This window comes from Cyanistes caeruleus, chromosome 14, assembly GCF_971803275.1.
Source record: "Cyanistes caeruleus chromosome 14, bCyaCae1.hap1.1, whole genome shotgun sequence".
Taxonomy (NCBI): domain Eukaryota; kingdom Metazoa; phylum Chordata; class Aves; order Passeriformes; family Paridae; genus Cyanistes; species Cyanistes caeruleus.
The window spans coordinates 14,944,200-14,967,866 of record NC_141714.1 but is presented as its reverse complement, the minus strand read 5'-3'; the positions used below and the strand labels follow the sequence as shown (position 1 = coordinate 14,967,866).

The following is a 23,667-nucleotide window of genomic DNA, read 5'->3' as shown; positions in this document are numbered from 1 at the left end:
GCCCAGCAGCCGGCCTGGATCCATGGAGAGGGGTGGCTGCATCCCAAAGCTCCCCAGGCCTCCTTCCAGCACGAGGGAAGGCTCCCCTGCGGAGCACTCAGGGTGCCAACCCCGGGCTACTCTCGTGCCAAAGGGTCTCTCACTGGTGTCCCCAGTGCCAGGACATGGCTGGCAGCAGCTGGGCAGGGCTCTCCTTGGAAGGGATTGGTAAATAACCAGCTCCAGCCTTCACTCCTGGGAGTTCTAAATCAAACTTTGTAGTGGCCCAGGAATTAATTCTCCCTTGCAAAGCTGGGCTCAACGTCTCGGCTCTGCTGCTCCTATTGTCATGCCCTTGGTTCAGCCAACAAGTCCAAGCCTCTCCTCCAAGAACTCTCAAATCGCAGGAATTTATCTCAATCTGAATGCCAAGGTTTAGATCCCCTTATTTTTCCACCCTTTTGGCTTTTTCACCCACCGGGTACCAGCAGAGCTGCCTCTGGGTGGGTTCACCAGTGAGGGATGAGCTTTCCCTCCAGCTTTTGGGATTAACAGGGTATTCCTGGGCACCCTTAATTCAGAGCCCACAGACAAAGCCGGGTAGGTAACACAGATGAGGAATCCCAGAGGTAAAAACACTGGGCTGAACAATTCCATCCTCTCCAGCTCCCGATGGAAGGATGAGCAGAGTGAAAAGGAATTACATTAGTTCAGCTGCCCCTGAACAGAGGAGCACTGGAGAAGATCTGTGTTTTTAAAGTATTTCTTTTCTGGCAAACTTTTGGCTGTCGTCTTTTCATTGTCTTTCCTCCCTCGCAGGGATGAGAGGGAAATAAAGCTAAAAAAGAGTTACTGGGAATCTGTGCTTCCCAGAAGTGCTGGAGGTGTGGCTGCTTCTCAACTCCTGCTCCCATCAGACTCAGTGCCTCAGTTCCCCTCATCCTCCTGCACCCCAATCCCCAGTGGATCCCTGCACCCCACATCTGATGGAAAACCCAGACCTGAAAGCAATGCTGAGAATTCAATCAGGGGAAGGAATGGCTTGGGAATGGACCATGCTCTTCCTCCTGGAGTGAAGCCAGGACTTGAGCTGTGCCCCTGCAGAAGTTTTGGGGTGCAGCTGGTCCCTGGTGTGTCCCCCAGGACAGAAACCTGTGGGAGGAGGGAGGCAGGAGCTTGGCTGCCGGGAGCTCACCCTGGCAAGTGATTCCAAACTCTTCCACAGCCACATTTTGAGGCAATAACCACCCCCCTGCTGCTTCCTTGCCTTGATCAAAGCCCAGCCAGGAGGAAAGTCCATCTGGGACACACGGAGCTGAGCTTTTCCTGAGGTCTGGGGCTGGCAGCGACATCTCCCTGACAAATCCAACCGGGAAAAATGGCAAAATGTGAGGCTGGGAGCTGTGAGCATTTCCCAGCTGACTGGTGATGTGTGTGGAGAACATATGGACAGTCTGTGCCCGCTGTCCCACAAAACCTGCTGATTTTACACTTGGATTTCTCAGATTCCCTGACAGCTTTGGAGACCGGCTCCGACAGCCCGGGATTCAGTGCCACCCTGTGCCTGGAACGAGCAGGGAATGCCCGGCACAGGGGGGCTGCTCCAGGGTCCGGCTGTCCAAGGGCTGCAGGAAGGGATGAGTGACGGGACCAACCCCAGGCACCAACCCCAGATTTCAAACAGCTTGGGAAAGGCGAGGTTTGTTTCTGGCTGTCAAGGATTTCTATTTTCCATGGATTTTGCAGCTCTTGCTTGGACTGAAATAGCACCGAAGCTGCTGCTTCTCTTGCACCTGCCAGGCTGGATCTGCCAGGCAGGATCTGCCAGGCAGGATTGGGCTGTGCTGTCCCAGTTCCACCCGCTGTTCAGGGCTGGGAGCTCTGGTGAATAAAGACAATGCCACACCAAAGGACGTGGTCCCTCTTTGTCACCTGCTGGGTGGCCGGGATCTAGCTCTTAGGGACAATTCCACATGTTGTGTCTCGGTTTTCCTTTTTCCAGGATAAAAAAAAAGCAGGAAAATGCTGTTGCTGGGTCAGGCTGTGGGTGTCCTTTGCCCACCCCCATTTCTGCCACATCCACTGATGAGGAATCTGGCAGGATAGGATGAGCTTTGCTCTCTCACCTTCTGATCTAAGGCTGTTCTGGCAGAGGGAACAGCCAGGCTGGAACATTTTCCAGCCCAGAACAGACTTCTAGCACCTATTGGAGCCCATCTGTAGCTGTGCTGCTGCAAAACCCTGTGGGGATAAATCCCAAAGGATAATCTTGCCTTTGTGAGAAAAGCCAATTTATTAACCTTAAAGGACTCCAGGGAGTCCGGGGCTCCCAGCACAGTCCTCACACAGGGAAATGTGGGATTTGTGAGCTCCTTGTTCTTCTCTGTGGAATGAATTTGTCCCAGGAAAGGGAAAATGGAGAAATGCAGGTGTGGGGTTGGATTCCCACCTAAACCAGTGCTCTGTGGGGAACCACAGAAGTGCCCACCTAGAACAGACCTGTTGGGTCACCCCGTGGAGGGGAAGGAAAATGGGAGAGCTGGGAATGCTCAAGCTGGAGACAAGAAGGATCTGAGGAGAACTTAGAGCCCCTTCCAGTGCCTAAAGGTGCTCCAAGAGAGACTGTGAACAGAGGATGGAGTGCCAGGACACGGGGCATGGCTTCCCACTGCCAGAGAGAAGGGTTAAGTGGGATATTGAGAAGGAATTCCTGACTATGAGGGTGGTGCCCAGAGAAGCTGTGGCTGCCCCTGGATCCCTGGAAGTGTCCAGGATGGGGCTTGGAGCACCCTGGGCTAGTGGAAGGTGTCCCTGCCCATGGCAGGGGGTGGCACCGATTTTATAGATCCCTTCCCACCCAAACCATCCTGGGATTCTGTGATTCCATATTCCTGCTCAGAGAAAAGCCAGGAAAAGCTCCCAGCCACTGACTCTGGCCCAGCCTTGCTCTGTACCTTGTTTTAATTCCCTGGAGATTGGATTTCTGGCATGTGAAGGGACTCTGGTGACAGCGTCCCTCTGTGGGTGATGTCCTCAGGTGACGGGGTCCGGGATCTCCACCTCGAGGACTGCGAGACACAAGGGTCATGCAGGGCTGGAGCTGACATCAAAGATTCCCAGGATCAAGGGAAGTGCTGATTCTGCTCCGACTGCTCGGGAGCGCAGAAGCAAAACCCTCACAGTCAAATTACTACGGAAGTGTCTTGCAGAGACACTCCAGAGATTCCCTGGAGTGCATCCATCAGAGAGGGAGGATTTGGAGAATGGGGAAATAATAGTGGCACACTCCAGTCTGGCATTAACTCCCTAATTCCAGGGGTTTGCAGGGCCCTGGGTGGAACTAATGCAGGTTCTCCCTGCATTTATGATTATCTGCAGTGTTAAATACGTGCACTAATCACGTGGGGAATTTGGGCTGGCTCTGGGAAGGCTCTGCCTGGCTGCAGGAGTTGTTTTCTCGTGTGGGGGTGGGATGGAACCAGCAAACCCAGCAAAGCAGAGGGTGAGCGCTCTGAGGGGCTTCTCAAGCACATGTTCTATGGAATTATAGAATCCCAGGATGGGTTGGGTTAGAAGGGACCTTCAAAATCATCCAGTCCCACTCCCTGACATGGGCAGGGACACTTTCCACCACCCCAGGTTGCTCCAAGCCCCATCCAGCCTGGCCCTGGGATGAGGCAGCCAGAGCTGCTCTGGAAATTCCATCCCCGCCCCTTACCACCCTCAAAGGCAGGAGTTCCTTCCCAATATCCCATCTAACTCTGCCCTCTGGCCATGGGAAGCCATTCCCTGTGTTCTGTCCCTCCAGACCCTTGTCCAAAGACCCTCTCCAGCTCTTTTGGAGCCCCTTTAGACACTGGAAGGAGCTCTAAAGTCTCCCTGGACCCTTCCCTTCTCCAGGTGGACAAACCAGACTAAATCGGCTTCTTGAGCAAAGATGAGATGGAAGCAGAGTCAGGAAGGGAGGCGACATCAGCAAGAATCAGAGGTGATCCCAGAGGGAATCCCCAAAGGCTCTAAGGCTGCTCCCTTGGACACAAAATAATGGGAGACCTTTTGGAGCAAGCTCTGGGAAGCCACAGAACAAATTCAAAAGCGAGCACCTGGAGGTTTGAGTGGAGAACCTTCCAGAAGCCTTCCAGTGCCTAAAGGGGTTGGGAACTGAGCTGATGGATGTGGGGCTGATTCCAGAAACATCTCCTGCTCTGCCACCCTCTCCTGAGCCATTGATGGAGCTGCCAAATCTGGGAGCAGAAAATCCACATTTCTGTGGGGAAGTGGAGGCTGCACACTTTGGGAAGAAGAGTTTTGGGATCCTCCTCAGAGGAAGAGCAGCAGAAACCCAGACTGGTGCTCCACGTGGGATGGGAGCCGGACATGCAGCTCTCCATGTGTGTGGTGCAGCCTCGTGCTGGGCACCCAGCCTCTGCTTCCATATGGAAATATGGATTTAATCCTCCAGCGATGCTCTCTAATGTTCAGTAACGATCATGGCTCGGGTTTTCAGATGTATTTTAGATTTCCCAGCCTGGCTGTGGGATGTGAGTGAGATGCAACGGAAACATTCAAAACATATTTAAAGAAGGGCTTGCAGCAGCTCCAGAGTGTTCCTGCAACCAGGCACAGGAACCAACTGGCAAGCTGGGAGATCTGGGGGGGGAAGATCTGTTGGAGAGGCAATTGGCACATTGTCAGCCTGGAATGCAAATCCAGTTAAACTGGAGGAAGTCCAGGATGAGGCAGACTCTCCCCACGCTGGATCTGGAGGGCAGGTGCCACCTCTGAGCAGGAAACATGAAGATGTTGCTGAAAAATTGAAGCTGAGAGGTGGGAATGAGCTGTTGGGAGCCTTCTTGGTCCGTGCAGAGGTGGGGATAACCCTGTGGAGGGTCTGGATTCAGCCTGGATGTTCCAGCTTGGCCCCCAAGCTGCAGGATGGAGAGGGCTGGAGGAGAAGGCAGGAGATGTCCAAAGGTGCATGAGGTGAGCACAGAACGGTTTTGGTCTTCCCAGAGCTCAGCAATAACAGTGGGGTTGGAACAGGCGAGTTTCCCACGTGGCAGGAGGAAGAGGAGTGGTTTGGAGAGGATGGATGTGCTCCCTGGTTCTTCCAACAGCATCACTGGGCATTGGAGGAGCCTCTGTGAAGGGAGCAGAGCAGGGTGACAGTGCTGAGCTGGTGGTTGCTGTCACCTCCCCAGGATGTCACCCACAGCAGGCTGTGCATTCCCACCTTCTGGACTGCCAACAACACCCTGCACCTTTGTACTGCACGACAGATCCTCTTCCCTGGTCCTGCCCTTTTCCCTGTCCCTGAAAATCCCTGAGGATGGGCCAGCCCATCCCTGCAGGGAATGGAGGACTTTGGGGCTCAGCAGATCATGACCCATGGGGGAGACTTGGAAAGATGCCATCTCTGGGGGCCGGGGGCTTCCCTTTCCCAAGCAGGAATTTTCCTCAGGCTCTCCACAGCAGCTCCACGCGCCGGAGCTGCCGGAATCTGCTGAGCGGGCACAGAGAGGCCACTCAGGGTAGGGAGCAGCCTCCCATGCAGCAGGCTCAGGTGTGAGCTGAAATCCCATTGATTTCTAATCAGTGAGCTCATATTCCCCACGGCTGCGGTGGGACAGGGTCAGCAGCGAGGGGAGGGTGGGGGGATCCCGCACTTGGGGTGGTCCCGGGGTGGGACTGACGGAGCCGCTGACAGAGGCTGAGTTATGGCTCCAGAGATGCTTTGGAGGGTTCCTGGAGCCTCAGTTATTGTCTGGCTGAGTCCTGCTCGGGGGAGAGCAGCGAGGGAAGGACGTGTGAGCCATAAACCACGTTGTCTTTTAATGAACAAGACTCCCGGGGGGATCAGGACTATTTTTTACTCCGTCGTTTTTCTTTCCTCAGCTCCAGGAAAGTTGCTGAGTGTTGTGTCTGCCAACTGCAGGCCAGATGCTCCAGGAGAACCTGAGCCATGTCCCATCCAGCCTGGCCCAGCCCAGCCTCCCCATGACATTCCCATCTGCTCCCACCAGGCTGTGGTCACCCCAACCAAGACCATCCAGCAGGGTTTGATATTCCAGAGATGCTCCCAGGAGAGCAGGGCTGTAACATTCCCCACAAGGAACCTTATTAATGCTGCTGCTGAAGGAAAAGCAGTAATTAACCTTGAAATCTGAGTGTTGGAGGGGTTTGGAAGAAAAGCAAGCCCAGGCTCACTCTCCTAAGCATGAGGAAAGTGCACAGGGATGTCTCTGTTTTCTTCTCCCTGCAAAGCTGATCCTCTTGGGTGGCAGTGGGGAAGAACATTTGTGCAAGACCACAATTGCTCCCCCCACCTTCCACACCTCCCCCTTCAGTGACAGAGACCTGCTTCAGAGCCTGAGGATCCCAGGAGGAAATAAGGAGGGAAGAAAAGACAAGAATTGACATTTGGAACCCAACAAATGTGCTGAAATCTGACTCCAGACTCACTCCAGACTAGCTGGAGACCAAACTCCAGGCTGTGCCCTTTAAGGACAGGTTGTGGTGGTACACCTTGATCTGGGTTTGGCAGGACAGTGTGACAGGGATGGTCCTTTCTCCTTCACTTCCATTACTGTGAAACCCTTCCAGAGACAGGAAAGTGCCCTGAAGCGTCTGGCTGGGGCTGGGGTCTGAGCCCCGGCTGCTGGGACCTTTCCTCTTTGGGGACAAGGTGCCTGGCAGCCCCCAAACCCAACTGTGGTGTCACTGGGCTGTGCTGGGTGGGAGCTGTCAGGGCCCTGACCCCACAGCAAACTCAGAGGCACCGGTGTGGAAAGGCTTGGAAAGGTTGTGGGATGTGCTGGGAATGCTGCAAGCCCAATCCCTGTGGTGGGAACAGGGCTCTGCCCCACCCACAGCCCCTCTGGGCATGGGGGGGTCCCGGGGGGTCCCACCCTCCACCTCAGCCCTTCTCTCCCATCTCAATTCCAGCTCCACTTGGGATCGATGCCAGGAACACATCCAAGCTGCACCTGTGGCCAGCAGGAATCAGGGGATGGGCAGGGCCCCTTCTCTGCCCAGCAGCGGGGACCTAAATCAGGATGTTCTGTCCCCTCTGCAGAGCCAAGTGACATCTCCCAGCACAGGAGCTTTAAAAAACAACAATAAATTGGGAGATCTGTACCGAGCTCGGCTGTAGAACCAGGATCCCCTTTCAGAGAGTATTTTAGGATGAAGGCACTACAGCTGTTTGTTGGTTAATCCCTCTGCCCTCCCCATCAACCTCCAGAAAGGACTTTGCAGCCAGGAATAAATCAGGAAGTGGCACTTTGTCCTTCCCAGGAATAGGCTCCCTCCAGCCCCTAGAACCCGGCACCTGAGCCCAGCATCTGCTCAGGGGGAGACCCTGTCTCAGTCAGGCTGTGTTCAGCTCCCAGACATCCACGGAGCACACCTTCAGCTCCTGGGCACCCGTGGGACACAGGCCTGGCACTCAGGGACCTGCGAGACCCACACGCATCCTCGAGCTCCCAAGGACATGGTGAGGAATCCATTGGAATGGGAATAGGAACAAAAGCAGACCCAAAATCCCGTGATTAACACAAACCTATGCAGGGCTGGAGTGGCTGCAGAGAGGAGCTGCCAAGCCCTGCCTCCTCTGCAGATCAAGATTCCCAGCACCATTAACCAGATAATTAAACATTCCCTCCCACTTTAGTGTTTCTCAGATCCATGACCCTGTGTCACCTATTTAAAGGGCTCTGGGAATTTTGTGTGTGATGTGCTGGGCTAAGGCTCGGCGTGACAGAGTGCTCGGGGACAGGAGGTGGCTGTCCAGGTGTCACCTTCGTGCTCCTCACCCGAGGTCACTCCCATGGAGCTGCTCTGTGTTTTTCCAGAGCCCAGGTGGGGCATGAGGCACGGCAGAGAGGGCTCAGGGTGCACTGAGGTGCTGTGGGTGTGGGGACCAGGAGCCTCCACAGGTGCAGGGGACATCCCAACCTTCAGGAGGGGCTTTGGCAGAGTTTTCCACAGCTCTGCAAGTCCTGGTTAATTGAATCTGAGTGTGGGAGCAGGGCTGTGCCCTGGAGCAGCGGAGGGCAGTGGGAGCAGCTCGTTCTTCTTCTGTTCCCTGCTTGCTTTGAGTTCTCTCCTTTGAAAGGGAGGCCTCTCTCTGCATTCCCATCAAATGTGGCTTTCCCAAGTTACAAAGCCTTTTGGTCTCTTCAGGGAATGCTCTGCAGGAGGCTGGACATGGCTCAGCCTTCACTGCTCCTCCTCACAGCCACTGCTGGTTCACCCCCAGGATCCCATCAGCAGGGGATCCCCCTCCCTCCTGCCCAGCCTGGGACACCCCGGCCACCCCTGTGGGCCCTGGGCTGGGAGCTGAGAGCTGCTGCTCCGAGGAAGACGTGGGTGGCTCTGGAGCAGAACAGGGAGCAGAGCAGACAGTGCCCAGCCACAGGTGCCCAAAGGATGCCCAGGTGTTCGCTGGCTTTAAGAGGGATCAGTAGATTCCCTGGGACTGCTGATCCAACACACCCCTCTCCAGCTCTTCATCCCATTTTGGGATGTTCCTGGATGGTTTCCCACCAGAGACTTTGACATCCAGCTCCCCAGGGAATGGTGATGATCCCAAAGCTGCAGGAGTGTTTGGACAACACTCCCAGGCACAGGGTGGGATTGTTGGAGTGCCCTGGGCAGGGCCAGGGGTTGGACTGAATGATCTCTGTGGATCTCTTCCAGCTTGGGAGATTCCATGACCTTTGTTTTCCTTCCCAGAGGACTGGGCTGCTGCAGGACAAGGTCAGCCCTCACCACTAAAAGGTGATGAGGGACCAATATTTTGATCCATATTTTTCCCAACACCTTTGACAAAAACAGGGATTTATAGCCCGGTCTTGACAGCAGGGACAGGCTTTTTCCCATTGGCAAATCCAAGTTCTTTATTCCCAGAGACGTCCCCAGCTGCCAGCCACCGTCACCACGGGGCAAGAACAGGGAGCTGAGCCAAAAATCCATCAGTTCTGGGGGAAGCATTTGTTCCAAGGGGGATGAGATTCCCACACACCTCAGAGCTGTGTCCCCAACCCGCCGGAGCCCAAGGATGCCTCTACGTCCACAAAATTCCACTTTTTCCAGGAGGTTGGGGACCACTGGCTAACAAGTCACTCCAGAGGGATCTTCCCATGGAATAGAAGGGCTCCAGAGGCCCTCAGCCTCCAGTTCTCCTGGGAGCCTTGCACAGAGCATCCAAGTGGGGGAGAGATCCAAGAGCTCAGGCTGGGAAGAAGACACAATTGTGGCTCTGGGAGGATTTCAGGAATTAAAAGTGAAATTACAGATGAATCTATTAAAATATGTATTTTTTCCTGGCATTTTAATGGAGACTCATCCAAGGAGGAGAAGGCTCATCCCATCCTGCATTCCCAGCCTCCCTCTCTCCAAGGTTATTTATGGGCTTGCTACACAAGTTGAATTTTTTTCCTCCCCTTTGCTTTTCTCTTCCTTTTCTTCCCTGCTTTTGCAAATTGAATTATTTAAATGCATTGTTTGGCAGCCTCAAATCCCAGCGTTTCCCTCTCTTTCCCCCTTGGCTGCCATTTCTTTCTCTCCTTTCTGCTCCTGCATTTTCAGGATCATTTCCCATATTGTTCCAGTGGCATTTATTGAAATTTGCACAAAAAAAGATCCTTCTTCAATGCCACCATTTCAGCCCTGGCAGGAGATTTATGGGGGCAGGAAGACACCCGTGGAGGGGAGGTCTTGCCAGGAGAAAGAAAGGAAGGAGGGGAAGGAAATGTGGTGGAAAAGCAAAGGATGCCCAGAGCTGGGAAGCAGGGAGTATCCACGGAAGTGAGGGAACAAGGGGACACACAGGTGACACACGTGTGGTGACACGTGCATGACAGGTGTGGGCATGGAGGGGTTTAGTGCTGGGGTTGTGTGGGGTGTGGAGGGAGCACAGACACCCCTGGGTGGCCTCGGGCACCAGTGACACCAGGGACATGGCCTGGAGAGGAGCTGCCGTGGCTCGGGCGCGCTTGGGCACACCTGGGGCACACTTGGGACACGCTCGGTGTGCCCTTGGGACATGCTTGGGGTGCGATGGGTGTGTAATCAGTGTGTAATTAGTGTGTAATCGGTGTGTAATTAGTGTGTAATTGGTGTGCAGTCGGTGCACGTTTGGTACACGCTCCGTCCATCCTCTGTGTGCGTGTGGGGCTCGGGGCACTCCTGGTGAGCGCTCAGAGCTCTCTTGGGACGCGCTCGGTGACAAGCAGTGCGTGTTTGGCGCACGCTTGGGTCATGCTTGGTGCGCTTTTGGCACGCTTTTGGCACACATTTGGAGCACGTTTGGTTCACATTTATTGCACTCTTGGATCCATCCTTCCATGAGCACCCGGTGCTGCTCCCAGAGCCGTCTCTGAGCTGGAACACCGTGGAGAAGCCACTCTTGGAGCCGTTTGAAGGAGCGTCGCTCTCCAGCCTCGCTATCTCTAATCCTGCTTCAAAGCCAGCTCCTTCTATTTCCATATTGACTTATGATTCCTTTAATTGACTTTCTTGCCTCAGAATTGTACTTACTTAATTAATCTGATTACATTTCTGCTTCTAGTTAAAGAGTTTCTGTGTTGCAGCCCAGAGGTGAGGACGTTCCTGGGGAGGGATGAGCTTCTGGTCGATCCCACCAGCAGATAGAGTCTGCAAAGCATTTTGGGATCCTTTGGAAGGGGAGGACAGGCAAAAGCCATGGAAAGTGCCGCAGCAATTTCCATTTTCACACACGCAGCAGCTTTCCTCGTGGCAGGAGTGAGGCACATCCCTAGTCAGTGGGATTGAATTATCTCCATAAATTCATTACATTTTAAAAATATGATAATCAGCACGGAATGAGCCTCCCGAGGGAGATGGAACATGAACATCTCAAGTACTGTTAATAATCAGCCTTTATTTTACAAATGCCCAGGGCTGGCTCGCAGCCTCCGCAGCCCCTCCGTGGTGGAGGAGTTGGTGCCTTGCCCCTGCCAGGACCTGCCAGGGGTCCCTCCCCAGCTCCTCAGCTGTCAGTCCCAGGGTGGTGACCCAGACACGGTTGGGATTTGGGATGGACAGTCTCTGCTGCTCCAAATGCTGCAGATGAAGCTGGGGCACTCACTGCCCTTTGGGGTTCCCACAGGTGGTGACCCTCTGTGGCACCTCTCTGATGGCTCAGCTCCTCCCACATCACCCCCACAGATGCCAGGATTTAGGGGATCATTAGTGCCAGTTTAACACAAATATGGGGCAAGTTTGCACTGGGTCCGTTTGTGGTCATAAAGGATCCCAGGGGATGGGCACAGGCAGGGGGTCGGGAGTGTGTCCTGGCTCCAACGCTCCTGCAGACAGGGGCTTGGAGGAACTGGGGGTGTCTCACTTTTGGAAGACCCTGACAAGGTCAGGAGAGCTCCCATAGCAGCCTGGGGATGAGCCAGGGCAGGGGGTGCCCATGGTCACCTCACAGCCTTGGAATCGCTGGAGTGGTTGGGGTTGGCAGGACCTCAAAGCCCATCCAGTGCCACCCCTGCCATGGGCAGGGACACCTTCCACTATCCCAGGCTGCTCCAAGCCCCATCCTGGCCTTGGACACTTCCAGGGATAGGGAATCCACAACCTCTCTGGGCACCCTGTGCCAGGGCGTCCCCACCCTCACAGTAAGAAAAGAAAGCCAAAATCCCACTTGGACACTGTCACTGTAAAGTTTTCCTCTTTATTATTCCACTTTGGTGGCAGACAGGCGGCTCCTCCACCCCCGTTTGTTAAACACTGATTAATTATTAAATTGGCCATTAACTATTAATAGCTGATTTTGCGAGTGTTAAAATGCCAGCCCTGTGCAAAGAGAGCTGTGTCTCTGGCAAACCTCAGGAACCTCAGGGAATGAATCCTCGATAATCAATCCGGCCTCTGCTCCATTTGCCATTCCTGTCTCATCCTCTCTGCTTTTGGCACCACTTCAGGGGAGTTTATACAAATGGAAAAGCCAGTTTTACTGCTGCTGGAAATTCCCAGCTCCCAGAGATGATGGCAGAGCCCTGTGCTTTTCTCCAGTGCTGGAGGGGCTCCCTGATCCAGTTCTGCCTCTGCAACAGAATCATAAAATCCTGGAACTGTTTGGGTTAGAAAGCACCTTAACGCCCATCCCATCCCACCCCTGCCATGGGCAGGGACACCTTCCCCTATCCCAGGCTGCTCCAAGCCCCATCCAACCTGGCCTTGGACACTTCCAGGGATGGGGCAGCCACAGCTTCTCTGGGAATTCCATCCCAACCTCTCACTACCCTCACAGGGAAGAACTTCCTCCCAATATCCCATCCAACCCTACCCTCTGGCAGTGGGAAACCATTCCCTGTATTCTGTCACTCCAAGCCCTTGTAGATCCACAGGAACTGCCCTGTGCCACAATCTTTCAGCACATCCCAAATTCCCACTGGATCCTGGCTCCTGCTTTTGGCTGTGGATTTCCATGGAGATCTTGGCACATGCTGGGCTGTTTCCTGGGAATCTTCCCAAGGGATGCTCACCACGGATTCACATCAGAGATAGGGAGCAGGGGCACTGGGGTCCTGCACCCACCCGGGGAACAGGTCAGAGGGTGGCAGCGGGAGCAGGAAAGGGAGCAGAAAGGGACACGGTGCTGAGGGGCTGGAGCCACATCCAGTGTGAAACCAGCAGCCACAGGCATCTCCAGAGCCTTTGGAAGCAGATGGCCTTGCCCCAGGGAAGAGTTTTGGCCCAGGGAACATTGTTTTGACGGATGCATTTGCAGTCCCCCAAAAGCCGCGCTCCTTTTCAAGCCGTGCTGTGAGGAGAACCTTTCCTGCTCCAGAGAGAAAGAGCCTGGGATTATTTTCTCATGTCAATTAACGGCGCTTTCCAAAGGCAAACCGTGCTCTTCGGATCCTGAGCTCGGGACCTCAGCCAGGCTGCTCCCCCCGGCATGCTGGAGGGAAAAATCAAGGAGCTTTGGCCAGTGAGCTCCTGGCCTGAAGCCAGCAAATAAAATGGTCATAACGAGGCCTTTGGAGATAAATTTGGAGGCCGGGGTTGCTTTGTTTTAATTTTTTATTCTTCTGGTGGAGAAACCCCCTCACCCGGTAGAGACGGCAGCAGCTCCAGAGCAGCGGCTCCGTGGGGTCACCATGAGGACCATTTCCCCCTGGAGCTGCTCCTGGCCAGATGTGCAGCAGCACCAGCTCAGGTGTGGGATCAGGAGGGGATTCAAGTACATGGCCAGAGAATGAGTTCTGGTGTAGGATCAGACATGGATTCAGGCACCGATTACCTGGATTACCTCCTGCCCCTTTCCTGGCTCCATGTGTTTTCCTGGAGCAATCCTGGAGCCCTCCAGTGGTGGACGCACAGGTAGAGCCGTGCTGCTGGGCTCCGTGGGGAATTCCCAGGGGCCAGGGACACACAGAAATCAGGGTGGGTCTAGAAATAATCCCTCTTGGAGATTCCAGGTGCACGGAACCTCTCTGGAAAAGCTCCTGGAGCTGCACAAGCTGCCCACAAGGAGAGTGCTTCCCATCCTTGGTGACTTGGGATCGTCTGTAGTTGTTGCCAGAAGATGCTTTTCCAAAGGGAAGCAGGTGCCAGCTGGCCACAGACAGGGATCTTTGATCCCTCGCAGATCTTTGGGAAGGATGTTTTCCATGGCCACCCTCCCGGAGAGCCAGGGCTCCTGCACCAAAAGCACAACTGCCCCCTCTGTCCCCCGGCTCCAGCTCTTCGTGTATCAAAGGCTCTCCCACTCTCACCGCTCTTCCCAGCTGCTCCCCGAACACCCCTCTCCACCGGGCGGGCTGGGACAGCGCTGCCAAACAGCAGGAATACTGTGAGGCTGTCCCCGGGAGAAGGAGAGGGGTGAACCCCTCACTGCCACACCCCCGCCCGTGTGGGGGATCAGAGATGCTCCGGAACGTTGGAGATGGGAGCAGGTGGATCCACCCGTGTCGCTGGGATACCACAGCAAGGATGTCACAGCTGGCATTCACCCTGCAGAGGACCCTGGGTGGGGACAGGACCCCCCCCAATCCGCTGGAGAAGGAAAAGGTGCGAAATCCACCTGTCCCTTCCTGCATCCTGCTCATCTCCGAGAGGATGCAATGCTGGAGGATTCGGGGAGGGTCTGGGGGCAGGGATGGAGCTGGGACCCCTGTGTCACACGGCTCTTGCGGGTGTCCCTCAGCAGGGAGCCAGCCCGGGCCAGCAGAGGCTTTCCTGCCTCTGTGCCACCTCCTGTCCTGCCGTGCGAAACGCGGCACCGGGAGCAGAAAAAAAGCAGGAACGCTCGCCTGGAAGCTGACCCGGTTTAGGGTTTCATTCCAAATGGAGAGACAGATCAGCTCAATCCGGACCCCCCGAACTCTTCCTGCCGCTGCCCCCGCTCGCAGCTAAACCTCTGATCCCTGTCCAGCTCTCCACATAACTCCTGAGGTTTTGGTGGGTCAGAGCCGGGACCGTGAAGCCGGAGATGCTTCGGGGGCGGCAGCGTTTGGAGTCTTCTTCCCGCCTCCGCTCGGGGTCCGTGACCTATTCGGATCCGGCTGTGCAGCTCCGGAGCATCCTCCTGGGATGAACCGGGCTGGGATGAACCGGGCTGGGATGGGCTGAGCCGAACCGGGCTGGGATGAGCTGGGCTGGGATAGGCTGAGCCGAACCGGGCTGGGATGAGCTGGGCTGGGATAGGCTGAGCCGAACCGGGCTGGGATGAGCTGGGCTGGGCAGGGCAGGTGGGCAGGAGCTCATCGGAAGTGCCAGGAGCGGAGCCGCTGCTCTGGGATGGGGGAAACTTGGACACCCCAAGGAAGGGTAAAACCTGGACACCGCAGGAAAGGGGGAAGCACGGGGTTCAAATCCATGGCCATCCCTTTGGAAGCCCGGGCAAAGCCCTCTCCCTGCTGAAGCGGGCTGCCCGTGGCCAGCAGAGGTGATGGAAGCACAGCCCCTCTCCTGCAGCCGCGGCAGGAGCCGGAGCCGCTATTGGAAGCAGGTGTGCTGCCCTGCCGGGCGATGGGAGCCATTAGGGAGAAAGCCTCTCAAGGAAATTTATGTCCGTCTCTCCTCACCCCTCTCTCCTGAAACCAATTACACCCCAGTCCTGCCCCGCTCGGGGGGACCCGCTCGGCTTTGCCCCCTCCAGGCTCCCGCGGGATGTCCCGGCACGGTGGGGGTGAGCAGCAGGAAAAATGGGAAGTGTTGTGGAGAGCAGGCGGGCTCCTCCGGCGGCCCCCAATTCATCTCCCTGGGAGTCCGGCGGGAGGATCCCGCAGCACCTGGGCTGCCACCCCTCTCCAGCCGCCCCTTGGCAGCCGCACGCTGGCTCCGAGAGGGGAGCGAGGGGGGACAAAGCCACCCCCCAGCAGCAGCGCTTTCCCCGAGGTTTATTATTACACAAATGTGAATTCCAGAACCGGCATCTGGGGAGCAGCTGCTGGGAGTTAACCCCTTCCCTGCCACAGGGGAGCTGAGCCAGAGGAGTGGGCAGCTGGCTGGAGAGTGGCCACCCCCAGGGAGGAGCTGGCCATGGGGACATGGCCCTGTCCCCCCTGGCAAACGGCTCCTGTTGTGTAGGGACACATCTCCACGCATGGGTGGGGAGGCAGGTTCCACGTTCATCCCTCCCTTCCTTTCTTCTCCTCTCTTTCCCCCCCCCCCCCCCCCCAATAACAGGCACTTCTGTTTCCATTCAAGGCTTTTATGGGAATTTGCTCTCCCTCCCAGGCAAGGCCTGAATTTCCAGCGTGCTCCAGGATGGAGCTCCAAGGGACGCTGCCCTTGGGTTTGATGAGCAGCCTGGAGATAAGGAAGGGGTGACAGCGGGAGGCCAGCACTGCTGAAAGGAAGAGTTTGATCTGGACAGCATGTTTTTGTTGGAAGATGGATGTTTGGGAATGAAGGCAGATCCTCACAGCCCCACTGACTTTATGGCATCTTCCAAGGCGTTGGGGGTTGGTCAAAATCCCAACTTTTCAGCCACCTGGAGTTCCCCAGGCTCTTCCCGGGTCCAAGAACCTGCTGGCGCCACAGCAAGTCATGGAAGTTTGGGCAGAACATGATGAAGACAATCTTCTCCCTTCTTGTCTGGGAAGCAACGCCTAGGCTGTCCCTTGTCACTGTCAGGCACAAAATGATTCACACACACACAGTTCAAAGTGTGATGAAAGAAGAAGAAGGTTTATTCTGTCCTTTCAGTATTTAGAGATTTTTGACAATGACCAGGGATTGGATAGTGAGGTCACCACTTTCCTAACCACACTGGCCATGAGAGACGTCCATCAAAAGGTATATCTTTAATGGAATTTATAAACACCTATGTTTATAGTTACTTTCTTGGGAAGGTGGCTAGAAATTGTGAATTCAATATCAAAAGGCCTGATTCTCAGGGTGACAGTCCCTGCTGCTCCTTTCCACAGCAATGCAGAATCCCAGGATGGTTTGGGCCAGAAGGGACTTCAAAGCCCATCCAGTGCTACCCCTGCCATGGGCAGGGACACCTTCCACTATCCCAGGTTGCTCCAAGCGCTGTCCAACCTTGCCTGGAATACTTCCAGGGATGGAGCAGCCCCAGCTGGTTCCCAGGGATGGAGGGGCACTCCCAGAGCAGCTCGACACGCTGAGACCTGCGGGCAGGCAAAGGCTGGGGACAGCAGTGACAGGTTCTGTCAAACACCTCTGGCTGCCAGGTGCCACCTGATGGGCAGAGTCGAGGCAGCAAAAAATATTTGGGAGAAGTTGTCGGTGCCTGTTGGCCGGAGACAGTCCTGGGGCAGCTGGGAGTGGAGAGCTGGCCTTTGGCAGAGGGATTGGCTGCCCTGGTGAGCAGCTCTCAGCAGTGGGGACTCCCAGTGCCTCCTCTAGGAGCGGTGCAAGCATGGAAATCATCCCCTTGGCTCCTCAGGAGCAGGACAGGAGAACTCATCCTCTTGATTTGCAGGCTCCAGCTCCCTGCTGCTGCTCCCCCTGAGCCAGACTTGACCCTCCCGCTCCTGACTCCATGGTCAGGACAAAATCCCAGCAGCCAGAGCAATCCCCGTGTCCAGAGGAGGTGTTTATAATGTGAGGAGCTCCTGAAGGGATCGGAGCAGGAATGGGAACAGAAGCTCCCTTGCCTGGGCTGAGCTCCTGCCTGCAGCACTGCTGTTCTCCGGGCTCCCAGCCCGGGAGGGGAGGGAGAAATGGAGCTGACAGGAGCTCCTGCAGCACCGGGAGCTTGGCAGCCCCAGAAAAACGCTCTCCCTGCTCCAGCAGTGCCTCTCCACAGCCAGCTCTGCCCACAGTCCTCAGCCTCTTCCTCCCACCCTGGAGCTCACACCGTTTGTTTTTCTCAGCCTGCAAGTTTTTGGGGATAGGGAATGAGCCCCACTCCAGGTTTCCTGCCCCAGCCCCGCAGTGTGAGGGGGTTTGGGCTGTCCTGAAGCCCAGCGTGGCAGAAGCACGGGCTCCATCTCCTGAACACGCCGAATCCCAGAATCCCAGCAGGCAGCAGGGGTAGGATGACAAATTGTTCTGACTAATAGTCTAAACAATGGGAAACAATGGAAGTCAGGGAGCAGCCCATAAAATATGCAGCACGCAGGGGGCTTGGCTATTTTATTTGATTTTCAGATGGATATTCCAGTGGCCGGGATCCATCAGGAATAGAACAACACACGTCAAGCTCAATAAGGGTTTGCCAGGGATGGTGGCGGGAGGATGCAGAAATTTCTGCTCTGGGGTGAGCTTGGGAAGCCTGACTTGGAGTCAAGAGCTCAGGGAAAGCATCAGCTCTCCCTTCCCGGCCCAGGAGCATCCATCCCACCTTCTCCAGAGGGATGGCGATGAAGTGCCTGAGCCTGACCCGTGGAAGAGGGGCAGGAAGGCTGGGAAGAGGCGTGGGAAGGCTGCCCGGCTGATGTGGTTGAGCAGACGGGGGAGTTTTCTGTCTCCTCTTTGAAATTCCTTTGCGTTCAGGGTTATTTTGGAAGTCAAAAGCTGTTAGATTCCCTGAAAGCTCGGGGAGGGAGATTGCCTGGGTTTGCTCTGACGCGATTTCCCTGCACAGCTGTTTGTGCCATCAGCAGTGGGGCTGCTCTTTCAAAAGAAGACATTTTATCCATTAAAAAGAAATCCATAGATGATGAATATGGATTTGGGCTAAGGCTGAGTGATGAAATCCTCTCCGAGGTGCAAAGATCCCATTATCCATCCGTCTGCGGCCTGCCAGGGACCAGTGGTGGGTTCCCTCAGAGACCCCTCAGCTTTCTGGAAGCCTCGAGGTCAACGAGGATGCGAAGGGCTCTCCAGCCAGGAAGTTTCTGTCCCAAGTCTCCTTTCACTGCCGTGTTTGAGTGGGGCAGGAATGCTGTGAGAACAACCCTCGGAAGTTGTTTGAGGCTTCCAGCTGGATCAGAAAACGTCGGCTCTGCGCAGGGGGGATACGAAGCTGTTGGTGGGGAAGAGGGAGGTGGAAGAGGGTGGCTTCCTTCTGCCCTCTGAGAGGGGCTCACTCCCTGCTCCCACCTGGAGCGTGGATTTCTGCCGTGGCTGGGCTTTCCTGGGGGATGCTGAGCCCAGATTGTGGGGAGCAGCAGAATGCCCGGGGACTGGGACATTGGGGCTGGAGGCAGCAGCCCTTGGGGACAGGACAGCTCTGCTCACAGGACACCAGAGACACAGCTCTGGATGGGCAGCAGCAGGACGTGGGTCTGGTGCCATCACGGGTACAGGGGCTCTTTCCCGGTGCCCTCGTCCCTATCTCAGCATTTCTTGGAGATCGTTTGTAGGATCCAACGACTTCCCCACCCAAACCAGAGCTGTTTCAATCCCACCTCCACACACAACTCCCACAGCCTGATGCTTCCTAATGAGCTAAATGGGAGTGACTTGAACCTTGTCCACAGGGTTGGCACAGCCACCTCTTTCCTTATTACACTTGTCAGGCTGTCATTTATTTTTGCATTCATTTTGCATGGAAGGATGGGCTGGAGTTGGCACATGGCACTGCCCTCACATTCCCTGCGGTGCCAGCACCAACGGTGACAAGGAACAGCACCGTGGAATCATGGAATGATTTGGCTTGGAAGGGACCTTAAATCTCATTTCCACCCCTCTGCCACGGGCAGGGACACCTTCCACTACCCCAGGTTGCTCCAAGCCCCATCCAGCCTGGCCTTGGACTCTTCCAGGGATGGACCATTCAGTCCTTCCCATGATCTTTTCTCCTTCGCTTCTCCCTCTGTGTCTCCAGGGCAGGACAAGAGGATGAGAAGACACAGAACAAGGAACACCTGGAGAGAAGGCAGAGAGAGCAGCAAGGCAAATCACCGCGGCAGGAGGGAAACGGAGCGGCTGAAATTGGGAAAAACAGCTCCAAGTTTGTCACCGTCTGCACCTGATGCAAATCCGTTTGCCGGGGGATGTTGGGAGCAAGGAGCAGAACGCTCCTGATTTCACAGGGTTGTGTTGCGAACGGGAAGATCCCAGGGAGAGGGGAAAATAAAATGGACAATGGCAGCCAAACCAAATGGATGCAACCCCCGGCACTCCCGGAGGGAAGCGCTGCCCTGAAGAGAGGGGGCCGGCAGCAGGCCATGCCAAAACGCTTTAAAAGGCTCCCTTTTAGATGGCATTTGTGCTTCAAAGCCATCAGGGCTTGGGGAAAAGCCGGGCCATTTCCCTCTGCTTCTGACATGTTAATGGCTGTATTTTGGAGTCATTAAATATTGAAATGCGGCACACTCAGCAGCTGCCAAACCTCCCCGCAGCCCTGCTCTCCCCCTTCTCCTCTCCTCCAGAGCCTTCTCCTCTCTCCGTTTTCTCCAGCATTCCCTGCTCTGGCATTTCTCCCTCCATCCTCCTCTTCCTCCTTCCCCTGCCTCCCCCACTCTCTTCCCCAGCTTCTCTCCGCTCTGTAGTTCACCCCCAGCCTTCCTCCCCATCATTCCTCTGCTGGAGTCTCAGCTCCTGGGAAGCACTTGATAATCTGCAGCTTTAATATTCTCACCTTGCCAGTCTCCTATTCAGCGGGACTCGGAGAATTACAAATGTATTTATCTGGGTACACTGGAGAGCAAGAGAAACAAAGAAACCAGCAGGGCTTTTCTAACGAGGAATGACTAATTTGACCCAGGAGAGCCTGTCCTCTTTCAAGCACTCAATTTTCCCCTGGTTTTGCATCCAAAGATAACATTGGCGATGCCAGAGGCGGGGATGGGGCACTGCCAGCCCGGTGCTCAGCCCCTGCCGGGGCTGCTGCTGCCAGGGTTTGCTTTACCTGCTCCCTCGCTGCGACCCAGCCCGCCCAGCCAGGGATGGAGGGCTTGGAAAAAGCTGCTTTTTGTTTGTGGATGGCCGTGCTCAGGGCTCCATAAGCACCGAGAAATCCCGGTCCCAAAGAGCATCCTTGCTGGGACCGGGCTGGAATGAGGCCAGGCTTTCTGCAGCCTGCCTGCAGCTTCCAGCAACTCCTGACAGCTCAGGGAAGGGACACTGACCTGGACTTGGACACTTCCAGGGATCCAGGGGCAGCCACAGCTTCCCTGGACACCCTGTGCCAGGGCCTCACCACACTCCCCGGGAAGAAATCCTTCCCAACATCCCATCTATCCCTGCCCCCTGGCAGTGGAAGCCATTCCCTGTGTCCTGTCCCTCCATCCTTTGTCCCCAGTCTCTCTTCAGCTCTCCTGGAGCTCCTCTAGGCACTGGAAGGGGTTCTGAGATCTCTCTGGAACTTTCTCTTCTCCAGGTGAGCACCCCCAGCTCTCCCAGCCTGGCTCCATGGCAGAGGGGTTCATTTCCAAGAGTTTTCCTTCTGGTGATCCTGGTTACTCCAGGGTGGATGGGCTAAATTCCAGCTCAGCCCCGGGATCTTACTGGATCCAGACTCTGCCTTCTGGCTGATCTGCCCAGCTCCCGTCCTGCACTGGACACACATGGAAAGGACCCTGGATATCATGGATTTCTGGATTGAAAAGAGTATTTAGGCCAACGGACTTGGGATTTTTTATTGCAAATAAAAAGCTGGGATGAAATTTCCTGAGGCTAACACAAATCCTCTGTGGATTTTCTTTTTCACAAATGGAGGAACAAATGTGGTTTAGTGGGCACAGACAGGAGGAGTGGTCCTGGAAAAGTTCTGCTTGTGTAGTCTGGAGAGAAATCAGAGGCTGAGATGGTTCTGATTGCTGCCTGGAAAGACATGGAAGAGGAAACACCCAGGAATGCATGGAACTCTGCAAGGACACTGTTGGCACAAGCATGAATTGGTAGAAACCTGTCGTGAATAAATGTCAGTTGAAAATTGAAGGAGGTTTCTCCCAATCATCAGATGAGGGAGTTTATAAAATAACTTTCCAGCGGGGTAATTGAGGGAGGAAACTTAACTGGTTCAAGATGGGAGGCTGACAAATTTCGGAATTTCAGTTTAGGATGGGGCTGGATTTGACAGTCTGGCCCCTCTTGACTGTGTCCTGCCTCAGCCCAGGACTCTGCACTTGTGTAGGGTGGGGAGTCCCTCTGCTCCCCATGGAGCTCATCCCTCCAAAAACCAACATCCTCCTCAAACCCTGCCTGGCCACAGCTCCATGGGCAGCCCTGCACTCCCACTCCCACTCACCTGTCCCTGGCACAGAGGCTTTTCTCCTGGTTAATAAGCCCTGACATGCCAGACATGGAAACTATGAAAATTGGCCAATTTTTTAATATTTTAAGCCCCATCACAGCCTTTGCTGGGCAGAGAAAAGCGCTTTAGGACGCCTTAGCAAGGAAATGGGAACTATCATTTGGGATAATCTGCCTGAGCTGGATTGACCTGCTGATCCCAGCCAGACCCTCCTCCTCCAGCACACCCCTCCCTACACCCAGCTCTGCTGCCCAGATGGGGAAAGGAAAATCATGGAATCATGATTTAGTGTAGAAAAACCCTCTGAGCCCATCAAATCCAACTGTTCCCACAGCACTGCCAAAACCCCCACTGACCCATGTCCCCACTTTGAACACTTCCATGGTGCCTCCATCACTTCCCTTGTCCCCTCCTTGTCACACCTCCCCAGCCAGGTGCCCTGCAGTGGGGCAGGGGCTCTGCAGGAGCAGGATTGGGAGCGGATGATCCGGCTCCAAACCCTCTCCCAGCTCCCCCTCTCCTCTGCTGCCCCGGAAAGGGCTGGGTGAGCTCCAGGCTCCTGTCCAGTCTCCTTCCTTAATCTAAATCAGGGAAAGGTATTTTTTCTTCTTCCTTTTATTCCACCCTGAGTGTTGTGCAGTTGCCACTGACAAAGGAGCCGGAATTCCACGCATTTCTCTGGCTGTTTAGCAGAGCTGCTGCCCTACTCTCCCCTGTCAGACACTAATCTCTCCTAATATTTAACAGTCCCAGTAGGCAGCAGGATTTATCCTCTGGCCTTTCTACCTGTCATTCCATCCCTTCTCACTAAGGAGCCCTTTGATTCCCTTCCGAGGAGAGGTGCCAGGACCAGCGTGATGGATTGGCTCGTGCTGGCAGTTGGAGAAGCAGCTCCATTTCTCTCTGCTCCAGCTGTCGGGTGTTTATCCGGGGCAGCTCCCTGCAGCTGGAAAGGCCCTTGTGCCTCCTTGCAGGGAGCCGTGCGGATGGGCAGGCATTCCAAGCGGGAAGGGGCTGTGGGTGTTAATGCTGCAGCTCCTCAGGGCCCCGCTCCAAACCGCAGCCCGAGCTGTGGATGTTGGAGCTCCCGCGATGATCTGGATCTAAAACCCTCATCCATTGCAGGGAGGAATTCCTCCCCCAGCGCTCCCGGATCCCTTCCCAGAGCTCTGCATCCACACGTTCCCGTTCCTCCGCATCCCAGCTGCCGTGTCCTCGGGAGCACGGCCCAGGGGATGAACAGGCTCGGGAGGAGAAGGTGGGAATACCCCGGGGAGCCGCTGCTGGCAGAGCTGTCCGGTCCTCACCCTGCAGGATGGCGTGGCCGGTGGCAGGGGGGAGCCCACATTCCAAGCAGGATGCTGCGATGTGGAGCAGGGATGCTGCATCCCACTGGCAGAGCCGGTTCCGAAGGCTCTCCCTGCTCCGCAGGCAGGTGCTGGAGCAGCTCGGGAGCTGGAGGTGTCAGGGCAGCACGGGAGCTCTTTCTGGCACTAACGAGCTCTTTAATTGCCACTTCCTTAGGCTGGGATTGGAAGTGATTAACTCCGAGCTGTCCTGGGCTCGGGTTACACGGCCGGGCCGGGCTCTGGGGGGGTCAGGGGCTCCACGGCAAGGACAGGAACCCAAATCCCTCACTAATGGCCTTTCCCGACATCACTGCCACCCCAGGGTGCTGCCCCGGCCCGGAGCAGGATCCGGGTAAGGACAGGAGCCAATGTTCCCTCGGCTGCAGCTCTCCACAACATCCTCACTCTGTTCCTTCCCCTCCTGCCTAAAGCCCAGGTCAGGACTCTGCAGGGCTCCATCAGGAGATCTCCGTCAGGGCACGGATGATCCTGCAGAGCCATGGAGAACAGGCTCCACAGAACCCCTCCGAAGGGGCCTGTGCTCAACACTGACCTGGCTGGGCCAGGATCCCCCAGGATTTCCCTTCCTTCCCAGATATCATTCCTGGAAGTGCTGAAGGATTGGAGCAGCCTGCTGTATGGAACCTTTCCATCCCACACCATTCTGTGACCCCATGATTCTCCATCCCGCATTTCTCCTCTCTCCTCAAACGGGGGGAAGGCAGGAGCTGGCAGGACAGA

General features: G+C 55.5%; 1 long non-coding RNA gene across 1 annotated transcript; it reads left to right on the top strand.

Annotated features, from left to right (window-relative positions):
- The first annotated feature begins 15,050 nt into the window (after positions 1–15,050).
- Positions 15,051–20,198, top strand: LOC147650583 (uncharacterized). Its single transcript, XR_015276338.1, has 3 exons — positions 15,051–15,148; positions 15,670–16,260; positions 19,205–20,198. It is a non-coding gene; the product is annotated as an uncharacterized LOC147650583 (long non-coding RNA).
- The last annotated feature ends 3,469 nt before the right edge of the window (positions 20,199–23,667 follow it).